The sequence below is a fragment of the Dermacentor variabilis genome, chromosome 8 (assembly GCF_050947875.1).
Source record: "Dermacentor variabilis isolate Ectoservices chromosome 8, ASM5094787v1, whole genome shotgun sequence".
Lineage (NCBI taxonomy): Eukaryota > Metazoa > Arthropoda > Arachnida > Ixodida > Ixodidae > Dermacentor > Dermacentor variabilis.
Window position 1 is genome coordinate 130,682,117 of NC_134575.1, and position 12,643 is coordinate 130,694,759.

Sequence of the window (12,643 nt, forward strand, 5' to 3'; positions counted from 1 at the left end):
GGTCACTTCACTCGAATTGGTGACTACAGACTAGATGCGAAACCTGATTGTGGCTTCATAGACGACATTTGTGAATGTTTATCATCAGAGTGCTGAACTTGCTTTCACGTTTGCGAATCCTTCTTGCTATGTCATCATCATCCTCATCACATCTTTATGTCCCCGTTCCCCATCCCGCTGTGCAGAGTAGCAGGCTAGAGCACCTTAGCTCAGGCCGACCTCTCTGCCTTCTTTCAATTAAATTATCTCTCTCTCAGCTGGTCACAAGCTGGGTGTGGCTCTTGCATAGGAGCAGGCCATTCGGCTCTAATATTTTCGGCCATGCTTAATCTCTGCGACTCTTCATTACCAAAACAGTGAACAGCAGTCTTTTTTCACGATGGTATTTATTCACGAATTCATGTTTATTTCCTTACAAATCACTGCATTCACATTACTGCCCTGCACTCGTCACAGAAGCCGCTGTCAGAGTGGAAAACAATGCTAAAAGTAGAAAAAGTTCACCGCAAGCTGAACAGGCTTCTACAACAAGCACTCAATAACACAGGCAGGAGACTAATTTAATAGGCCTTTCTAAATGAAGGGTTAGTGTGAGATGTGCGGTAGCACTGTGTTGTAAACTTCCAGTTGATCTGAAATTTGTTCCGCACAGTGGCGTGCATCCCATTATTGGCACCCAGGGCGGTGGCCTGCTGCAATGGCCCCTTGCGCTCTGGTTTCGAGCAGTGAAGCAGTTTCATTCTCGTAGCTTGCTCAACGTGGAGTTTTCTCTGTAGCTAATGAGTAATTGTTTAGTGCTTTTTTAAGTGCCCAATGTGACCACACAACTCCCAATTAAGCATATTACTTGTAAGGCGTATATTTACATGTTTATTTTGTACTAATAGACAGCGAAGCTTGCGTTTGCAATCTTTTTCATTTGAAGAAAAGCACTTCAAAAAATAAATAGCAAATATTTTTTGGCAGATGAATGTCCAGATTAACATTATAGAAATAAACATGCACACAGAACACAAGAAATACAAACTGACCACACTGTAAGGCCTGTAGCAATATGTGTACGCATAGTGTATGCAGAGCCAAGTTTGTTGCAGATTGCATATGTAGCCGCACAGGTATGTGTCAAAATTAGATAACCTGCATTTTAAAGTGAAGTTGACCGAAGCACCTTGAAGGGAGAGGAAACTGAAGATGAGCCACAAATAGTAGGCCACTAGGCGAAGAAGAATACAGTCTCAGTAGAATGTGGTATTATAGAGCTTTCACAACAAAATTGAAGCACAAAATTATGCTAATTCCGCACTATTCGCTAGCATAGTTGGCCAGGGTGGGGAGTATTTCTACAGCGCTATGCAAATGCAACTGCAGAACATTTTATGTACCCCTAATGACGCCACTGGTTCCACATCTGTGTATAAAGCACCTTGTCGAATCCTAACACAGTACACTTTGGTTCACTGCAATTGTGTTAAATTTTTCTGTCTGATCACTACTTTGCATCTTGGCCAGTGTCTGGTTATTGACCTTCACTGGTTACCTTGAAATAATTTGCAACCATGCATGCACCCCATCGCTGACAAAAATACAACTGACAAAAATACAAAAAAGTAGTTCTGTCAAACGCAGATCATCTCCCGAGGAAACTGCCTACTTATGCTTGCTATAGTGAAAACGCTAGCTCACACTAAATTAATACTTGTTACACAACTCCAATGGAAGCAATTTGTCAAACTGGTCTAGAAATTGACACCACAGTGCAGTTGTCTATGAAATATAAGCTGTGCCTGGCATGCCCCTCAGCCTACTATCAGGTCTAGCCTTTCAAGCATCATTGTCATTAGCCTCACAAGATAACTATTATTCTGCTGGGAGGAACCGGAAATCTCCGTCACAGCTGGGGGGACCCCCATTCCAAAAGTGGACAAAATCAGAGTTCTGGGACTCTTGATTCAGGCCAACAGCTTTAATGGAGAAACATTAAGGAAAGTAGACGGCTGTGCACTGCAGACCATGAGGCTGATCCGCAGGATTGCCAACAGGCGGTCCGGGATGAGAGAAGCGAATCTAGTTAGGCTGGTCCAGGCCTTTGTTATAGGTAGAATAGCTTAGGTTGCTACCTTCCTCAGTTTTAGGTCATTCGAGAAGAAGAAGATTGAGGGCATCATACGTAAAAGTATAAAACAGGCCCTGGGGTTTCCCATCCGCACTGCAAATGAAAAGCTTTTAGCTCTAGGGCTCCACAACACTCTTGAGGAGATTATTGAAGCAGTGAGGATCTCGCAGTATGAGAGACTTGCGGGAAGCCTTACGGACAGGAAAATACTAGCTAGGCTAGGCATGTACTATGAGGGGCAGGAAGGCATCAAAGCCGACCCACCCCGAAGCGTGCGGAAGCGACTAATAATCCCACCACTACCTCAACACATGCACCCAATCCATCACAAGGAACGCAGATAGAAACGGGTCGAGGCTCTTGAGAAGGGCTTCAAAAACTCGAAGGACGTGCTCTACGTTGATGCTGCAGGCTGCGGCAACGGCCGCATGGACCTATCTGTAGCAAACGCTGAAACTAGATTGATAGCCAGTGGCACAGTTACAACGGATTGCTCTCAGATTGGAGAAAAATCTGCCATAGCACTTGCAATTGCAAGTACTTCAGCCAGAATTATAGTCAGCGACTCTCAGGTTGCGGTGATGAACTTTGCCAGAGGCAGAATTTCTCCCGAGGCGAAGAGAATCCTGCAGACCTGCAGAGATAGCAGGAAAATTGAAATAATCTGGGAACCTGCGCACGCCTCCCTCGCTGGGAACGAGGCGGCTCACGAATTAGCTCGAGGACTTACATTCCGAGCTGGTGGGCTAGCCGAAGGCTTCACGGGGCGGGACCGCTTAGTGTGTTACAGAGAGATCACACAACACTAGAGACTAGGGCGGGTTAAATATCCTCCGGCTGATATATCCTTTGTACTGAAGAAGAATGAGCAGTAAACGCTGCTTAGAGAAAGACGACGACGACGAGAGCTTGGAAGGCTTGTGCCTGTGTCGCCGAAGCTCTGTGTCCTCTCGCTGCGGTGCTCTGCTATCTGAGCGTTTGAGCAGTCGAACTATAACGCCTCTTGACATCTGGTGGAGGTGCTGGGCCCTTCCCAAACCTGGAACTCCGCAGCCGGACGCTCCCGTTTCTGTCATGCCTGCATTCTGCGTTTCTGTCATGCTGCAGTCGTCGCCAGGCCAAGACCACCACCTGCAGTTGCGCATTACACCCCCACAAGCGGCTTCTACGCCTCGCCTTCTCCAGCTGCGAACTACTTGCCCAGAAGCGGCTTCTGCGCGCCTCCGCGGCCCCTACGCCCAGCTCAACATAGTGCACCGCTACCTAGGCCCTCTGTTAATAATCCGTGGCGTACCCAAGACAACCGGCCGATCTGCTTCGCGTGTGGCTTTGCTGGCCACGTGGCACGGTTCTGCCGCCGGCGGGGCTGGTATCCTCCTGATACTGCGAGATTTCAAGGAGATACTACTGACTCCCAGTCCCGCTATTCGCCACCAGTTCCGCACTTCGCTCCTTCATCTCCTGTTCCCCTAAGCTTCAACACACGTCGATCTCCATCTCCCCGTCGACGTTCCCTCTCCCCCATCGTCTGTCGCCCTCCCACTGTGGAGGAAAACTAAACGGCGCAGTTCCGGAGGGAAGAACTGCGAGCTCTTCGAACTGCTCAAGCCCTCGTTTATTGCCTACGAACATCATTGAAGTTTTTGCCGAAGGTGTCGCCGTTCACGCGCTTGTCGACACGGGTGCCGCAGTGTCCGTGATTGCCGACCAGCTTCACCGTACGCTCCGAAAAGTCGCGACTCTGTTTTCTGTCATTTCGCTACGTACAGCAAGCGGTGAGCCAATTGAGCCCTTAGGAACATGTACCGTCCGTGTCGCCATACAAGACAGTCTACACCACATTGAGTTGGTTGTTCTTTCCCGCTGCTCTCATGCCATCATTCTAGGATGGGACTTCCTCTCACCTCATCAAGCTGTTATTGATTGTGCGCATGCGGAACTTGCGCTGACTCCATTTTGCGGCAGTCCTACTGAAGATTTGCCTCCACCTTCTGCTCGGGTGTTCGTCACCACCGACACTGATATCCCTCCTTTCTCTGCCGCCCTTGTGCCCGTTTCCTGTGCTGCTTTCTGTGATTCCACAGTTCTTTTACGCCATCTCAACTTGCTGCACGCCGTCATCCCTTCTTGCTTCCCTTTGCCCTCCTTCCCTTTCGCCACGGCTCCAGCGCACTATACGTTTCGAATCTGTTTTCGTGTCCATCAAGCTTACATCGTGGCGAGTGCCTCGGCTTTGCTGACGAATTCGACACGAGCACTGTGTACGATGTGCCTGATGACTCGACTCCTCTTCACGCTGACGCTATGGCTCTCCCTGCCTCTGGGCCTGCGCCTGCATGTGACCGAACATTTGCTCCATTTATTGACCCTAACCTCACTCCGAGTGAGCGCACGCTGATCGTTGACCTCCTTAACCAATTTCGAACTTCTTTCGACCTCCAAAAACAATGTTTAGGACGTACCTCTACCGTCGTTCATCACATCGACACCGGCAGCCACGCACCGCTACGCCAACGTCCATACCGTGTGTCCGCGACGGAGCGCCGCGTCATCGATGAGCACGTAGGAGACATGCTTCGACGCGGCGTGATACAGCCATCACACAGTCCCTGGGCTTCCCCGGTGGTGCTGGTCAAAAAGAAAGATGGGACTATTCGTTTTTGTGTGGACTATCGGCGTCTAAATAGGATAAACCGGAAAGATGTCTATCCTCTTCCCCATATCGACGACGCACTCGACTGCCCCGAAGGCGCTCAATTCTTTTCGTCCTTAGACTTACGATCCGGTTATTGGCAGGTCCCCGTGGCTGACGCCGACCGCCCGAAAACAGCATTTGTTACGCCAGATGGCCTATATGAATTTACCGTGATGCCCTTTGGCCTCTGTAATGCACCTGCAACATTTGAAAGAATGATGAATAACATCCTCCGGGGCCTCAAATGGCAGACATGCCTTTGTTATCTAGATGACATTGTCATCTTTTCCCCAGACTTTTCTTCTCACCTGTTCCGCCTCAAACGCGTGCTCACTTGCCTTGCGGATGCTGGACTCCAGCTCAACTTAAAAAAGTGTCGCTTCGCCGCCCGGCAGCTAGTCATCCTTGGCCACGTTGTTTCGAAAGATGGTGTGCTCCCAGATCCAACCAAACTCCAAGCCGTTGCCGAATTCCCACGACCAAAGACCACAAAAGAACTCCGCAGCTTCATCGGATTATGCTCCTATTTTCGTCGTTTCATCCGAAACTTCGCCACCATAATAGCGCCTTTGACGCAGCTTCTCGCAGGTAACCACGACCTCTTGGCCTGGCCGCCAGTTTGCGATGCCGCATTCACGACGCTGCGCCATCTTCTAACCTCAGCCCCCATACTCCGACATTTTGACCCCAGTGCACCGACAGAAATACACACGAATGCCACTGGCATAGGCATTGGCGCTGTTCTTGCACAACGAAAGACTGGGTTCGATGAATACGTTGTTGCCTTCGCTAGCCGCGCACTCACAAAAGCGGAAGCAGACTATTCCGTTACAGAAAAAGAATGCCTGGCTATCATTTGGGCCATAACTAAGTTTCGTCCTTACCTCTACGGCCGCCCGTTCGACGTCATCACGGACCACCATGCGCTCTGCTGGCTGTCGTCCTTGAAAGATCCCTCAGGCCGCCTCGCTCGATGGGCGCTTTGCCTCCAAGAGTATGATATTCGAGTGCTGTGCCGCTCTGGCCGCAAACACTCGGACGCGGATGCCTTGTCTCGCTCCCCAGTGTCAGGCCAGCCCAATCATCAGAAAGTACAAATATGCGAGTCCTCCCTCACCGCCACGGATATGCTTTCGGAGCAGCAGAAGGATCCTTGGATTGTTGCCATGCTGGATTTTCTGTCAGACCCATGAGGGCCTTCTACTGGCCGTGCATTGCGTCGCCAAGCACACCACTTTGCTGTTCGTGACGGGCTCCTATACCGCCGTAACTACCTCTCGGATGGGCGCAAATGGTTACTCGTGGTTCCTCGGCATCTACGTTAAGATATATGTGCAGCGTTTCACGACGACCCGCAATGCGCACATGCAGGAGTACTCAAAACATGCGCGCGCCTGCGAATTCGTTATTACTGGAGCGGGATGTACCGATTCGTCCGCCAATATGTCCGCTCCTGCCTTGCTTGCCAACGCCGCAAACATACCCCTCATGCCTTAGCTGCTCCACTGCAGCCATTGCCTTGTCCTGGACGGGCCTTTGACAGGGTCGGAGTTGATCTTTATGGGCCCCTTCCGAGTACTTCAGATGGCAACCGCTGGGTGATAGTGGCGATTGACCATCTCACACGCTACGCCGAAACCTCGCCTCTGCCCAACGCATCTGCGCGGGATGTTGCCTGGTTCCTTCTACGTAACATCATACTTCGCCATGGAGCCCCCAGAGAGTTGCTGAGCGACAGAGGCCGCGTTTTTCTGTCTGATGTTATAGAAGCCTTGCTCAAGGAATGCAACGTAATTCACCGTACCTCTACTGCATACCACCCGCAAACCAATGGCATGACTGAGCGCTTTAACCGCACTCTTGGCGATATGTTAGCCATGTACGTCGCATCTGACCAAACCAATTGGGACCGAATTCTTCCCTTCGTGATGTACGCTTATAAGACCGCCACACAGACCACTACAGGATTTTCCCCGTTCTTTCTTCTTTACGGACGCGAGCCTTCCTGCACAATGGACACCATCCTTCCCTATCGCCCTGACACAACGGAGGCTACTACCCTGTCCGAGGCTGCTGCACACGCGGAAGAGTGCCGGAAGCTCGCCCGCACATTTACTTCGGAAGATCAGCAGCGACAGAAGCACCTTCGGGATATTCCCTCTTCTCCAGCACCCTATGCCCCTGACTCACTAGTTTGGCTTTGGGTTCCCGCTACCCGTCCTGGACATTCACCCAAGCTTGTGCCCAAGTACCAGGGTCCCTACCGTGTCATCAGTCAAACGTCTCCTGTGAACTATATGGTAGAACCCTTTGAGCCGCCTTCCGATAAGCGCCGCCGAGGGCGCGAAATCGTGCACGTTCAGCGACTCAAGCCTTACTTTGACCCACCTGTGCTGTCTTGCCCGTAGGTCGCCAAGAAGGCTCCTCTTCCCCTGGGAGGCAATTGTACTGAAGAAGAATGAGCAGTAGACGCTGCTTAGAGAAAGACGACGACGACGAGTGCTTGGAAGGCTTGTGCCTGTGTCGCCGAAGGTCTGTGTCCTCTCGCTGCGGTGCTCTGCTATCTGAGCGTTTTAGCAGTCGAACTATAACGCCTCTTGACACCTTAAACAAGAGCCAGGCCTCCACTTGGCGCCGCCTGCAAACCAACTCGTTTCCAAGCCCGGTGTCGTGTGGCCTCTACTACCCGGGTCAGTACTTCAGCCAGTGTAAGCTATGTAAAACCAGGGCTAATCTTAATCACATTTTGTGGGAATGCCCACAGCCCCCTCTGAGGGAAGAATAAAGTCTTTAGAACAATTGGAGACCTCATTACTCAGCTCCGATCCGGAGATTCAACTGAAGACCGTCCGACTAGCCGAAACCGCCGCTAGGGCCCAAGGACTCCTGGCCGTCGTTTAGGTGGGAAGGCTTTCTGTTGGACAAATACAGTTTTACAATCCAATCCAAAAATCTGCTGTGCCCATGAACAGGCAGAGGCCTTGATGATGGTGCAGTTCACGAAAATAGCAAGAAAGCACTGAACAAGAAGAACCTCAAGATCAGCAAAAATATTAATTCTCAGGACAGACTCGTAAATTGAAGATTTCTACTTTGTTGCTGCACATACATGTGTGGACTTTAGTCATATAACTGACCAATACAATTCTGTCATTTCAGGATTCCTTCAAAGAGTAATAAGCACACTCAGCATGCTTGAGATTGGTAAAAACTTAAGGACTGCGAGAGATGACACACACTGCGCTGACTTCCAACAATTTTATTGTGTTCCCACATGAAGTGTATATACACAAGATAGCATGAGCAGAAAAAAGGAAGGCAGTCACAAGCGGTGTTCTAACAGTAAGTCATTGTACTATGAACATGGTCACATGAAACAAATGCGCATTACTATTTCCATCTGTTGGGATACACGATTGCACTACGTGTCAGTGCGATAGAGGGGGCTCTAACGTGCAAACTACCCAGTTTTCTGATGAAATATGCTTCTATAATTTTCAACATGAGCTGTAAGCTGTTGCAGATTTCATTAGAAAACGGGGTAGCTTGTGCGTTAGGGCCCCCTGTATTGCGCTGCCACCTAATGAAGTCATGCATCTCAACAGATAGAAATGCTAGTGTGCATTTCTTTCATGTGACCATGTTCCTAGTACAATGACTTGTTAGAACACCCCTTGAGACTGCCTTTCATTTTTCTGTGCATGGCCTCTCTTGTATATATATATATATATATATATATATATATATATATATATATATATATATATATATATATATATATATATATATATATATACATGATGTGGCCACACAATAAAATTTTCTTGGAAGTCAGCGCAGTGTTCGTCATCTGTGGCAGTCCTTGTCTTTCGCACTGTAAGAAGTTTTTGCCATGATTTACCAACTAGCATGACTGAAAGTAATAAGTTTTATTTAGTATAGGTATCAAAGTGACAAAATTTTCAATATTCTGTATAAATATGCCTTGCTCTTAGTTCCCAACTTCAGGAAGGTAGGCACACAAACAAATTTTATGCAGGTTTGGTAGCATGAATATGAGCCATAGCGCTGCCCATTCCATGTGGGAAAGCCATGACTTTGCAAATACGAAAACAGGCAGGCGCCTACGTATGGTGCAGGGAGCATTTCTTCCGCATGCAAGCAAGCACTCGCAGCATTTTTTCCTGCATTCTTCGGGCTATCCAAGTAATAGTTGTCAGGTTGCAGAGCATGCACAAGCCTCCTTATACTTGATTACTCTGTTGGATCAGCCCCTCGCGTACAAAAGGCTGTAGTCATGTATCCAGAACTTGTACTGAAACCAAGATGGGCTTTGTAAAGTACTTGTACGGTAATGCACAAGGGCAATTGAACAGGCAGCGTATCAAAAGTGAGATATTAGACTGCTATAAAAGCTTATTTCGTCCGCCTGAAATCGATTGTGTGCTGTTCTGTGAGTGCAAGCTCCAGACGGCGCGGAGCATTGCTCGTATTAGGATGAACAGCGTGGCTATGCCCACTGCAGGGCAAAGGCCTCTCTCTTACTTCTCCAAGTACCCCGGTCATATGCTAATTGTGACCATGTTGTCCCTGCAAACTTATTAATCTCAACCACCCACCTAACTTTCTGCCGCCCCCTGCTACACTTCCTTTCTCTTGGAATCCAGTCCGTAACCCCTCATGACCATCACTTATCTTCTCTCCTCGTCCCTTATCGTCCTGCCCATGTCCATTTCTTTTTATAGATTTCAACTCACATGTAATTAACTCACGTTTGTTCCCTCACCCAATCTGCTCCTTTTTATCCCTTAACATTACACCCATCATTCTTCTTTCCATAGCTCGTCGCGTCCTCAATTTGAGTAGAACTCTTTTCGTAAGCCTCCAGGTTTCTGCCCCGTAGGTGAGTACTGGTAAGACACAGCTGTTTTACACTTTTCTCTTTAGGGTAATGGCAACATGCTGTTCATGATCTGAGAATGCCTGCCAAATGCACCCCAGCCCATTCTTATTCTTCTGATTATTTCAGTCTCATGATATAGATCCGTGGTCACTACCTGCCCCCAGTGAATGTATTCCCTTACCACTTCCAGTGCCTCACTACCTATCGTAAACTGCTGTTCTCTTCCGAGACTGTTAAACATTACTTTAGTTTTCTGCAGATTAATTTTCAGACCCACCCTTCTGCTTTGCCTCTCCAGGTCAGTGAGCATGCATTGCAATTGGTCCCCTGAATTACTAAGCAAGGCAGTATCATCAGCGAATCGCAAGTTACTAAGGTATTCTCCATTAACTGTTATCCCGAATTCTTCCCAATCCAGGTCTCTGAATACCTCCTGTAAACACGCTGTGAATAGTACTGGAGAGATCGTATATCCCTACCTGACGCCTTTCTTTATTGGGATTTTGTTGCTTTCTTTATGAAGGACTACGTTGGCTGTGGAGCCGCTATAGATTTCTTTCAGTATTTTTACATACATCTCGTCTACACCCTGATTCCATAATGCTTCCATGACTGCTAAAGTTTCGACTGAATCAAACTCTTTCTCGTAATCAACGAAAGCTATAAATAAGGTTTGGTTATATTCCGCACATGTCTCTATCACCTGATATCACATACACTCTTCAAACGCTAATGGAGAAAAGGAGCCCACACGAGAAAAACTAAAAGTCCGTTTCATACTACTCGAACACAATCATGAAAACTACACACACTACTGAGCATGCACCAATGTTTCACACAATGTTAAAACAGAGCCTCACGAAAGGTTCACTGATGCACAGTGAACAAATCCCCCCCCGTCATTCTCTGAACACAACATTGGCTCTTGTCGTGTTACTCCTGTCATCAGTCATCAAAAAGAGAAATGGTGAGCTTTAACCCTGCTGGTGTCACCTGGTGCGCCCTGTTGACATAACGACGTGCGAAGGAGGCACCGGAATAGCCAAGGAAGGAGCACGAAATGCACCATTCAGCATGCACCACCAGCAGCACGCAACGTACAGTCAGTATGTTTTGCTGCTGCGATCTGGTGCAGTTAAGAGCTGCCTCCTTGGACACTCCTGGTTGGCGCCACTGCCAAGGCACCTGGCCAGCACTGCTGCAGAAGTAAGTAATGAGCAGGTCCCTGGCAGCAGCTGCATCAACATGGTGGTTCCTTGAGTGCGTTGCTTAAATAGGAAAAAGCCGTTGCCTGCTGTACTTTGCATGCTTTGCCGCCAGTGTCCTGCAACAACATTCCCAAAGCTATTTTCCCTATCTGGGAATTTGTGGGCCTGGGGTTTATAGATAGTTAGGAAGTTGTGAAGCACACAGGCAGCTTTCACAACAAAGTCAACATTCTCCGGCTTCAGGTGCATGGTGCGAAACAGTACTCTCCACCTGGCAGCAGTAATGCCAAAGGCATTTTCTACACAGCGCCTGCAGAAATGAAACAAAAGACGGTTTGAGCAATGATATTAGGTATGACAAACAATGGGGCTTACAAACACGTCATAAGCACGTACTCGGATAAGCGCAAGTGGCAAAGTAATGACAGCTTTGCGTCCGGGGTAAAGGTTCTTTGTAAACACAGTGCCATCTGCCTAGTGTCTTGTAAATTGTAGACGCGTGCTCCCCCACACCGTGGTGCCTTTCGGGCTTTCTTTGGTGGATCCATTTAAATATGATCACTTGGGAATACCACTTCAGCTCACCAGCAAACATAACTACGCATTTCCAAGTCAGCAACACATAGACGGGGCAACTTTGTGCAAGACCTGTGTTGCAAATTGTTTTAAGGGACCGACAACCAGCCAGAACATTTTGCGAGATGTTGGTAAAAATGAGAAAAAAAACAATATTTATAGTGATACAGTCGAGCCTGCCGATCACGACTTCAAAGGAAATTATAATGTTAAGTTGGCATACAAAATCGCAATAATCAGCATGAATAGGCAATGAACCCTTCGTACTTTTAATGTGGTATATGAGATTACTGTACATTAGACGATCGTTATAAAGTGGCACATAGTTGTTTAAAGTTGCAGTACTTATGTATTTGGCTTTTGCAATTTATTGTACACGTATTGTGCAGCAGGAAAGTGCACACTAATGAGCGGCGCTAGTTTCATGGGAACGAGTGGAGCAGCAGAGCGGGCAGATCCATTCAATGTATTGTGGTGCATATTAGGGCTGCTATATGCACCCAAGTTTGCAATTTAGTGCCCAGAGCACTGTGTGAAACAAAATGCCATCGACGATTTGTGCCATGAATGGGTGCCAGCCCTGCAATAATAGCACTACTAGCATATCCTACCCCTTAGCTTGGTTTGGTTGAAAAAAGCTTCGCGCATGCAGCCTGCAAAAGCATGGCTTTCGAGATCAGTTTAGGTTACGTGGAGGGAGCTGTTGCTGGGCCGTAGATTCAGACACCACCTATTATTGTAAATATAATTCAACGCTTAAGAAAACATGAACTGCAGTTCACATTGATCTGATAAACAAATTATTATTTTTCTTACAGATAGAGTCGTATTTGCCTTCTACTTTCGACCAATGCCTGCGTAAAAATCGCTATCACATTCACATTTTACTGTTTCCAGCATGTTTCTTGAGCACAACCACATCCGGGATGCAGAACGGAAAATTCTTATAGCAAAATGTTCACAACATTTTTCGCATTATTACTGTACACTAACCACTTGTATGATAACTGCTCGAAGTGTTCATGTTCACGCTAAACTGCAGTGCTCTACATTGCAGAGACTAAGTGCATGTTACCAAACTTGCTTACAAGGACCACCGAGTTGTGGCTACCAGCTGTAGGTGGATGTGAACTTGTTTTTTAGCCAAC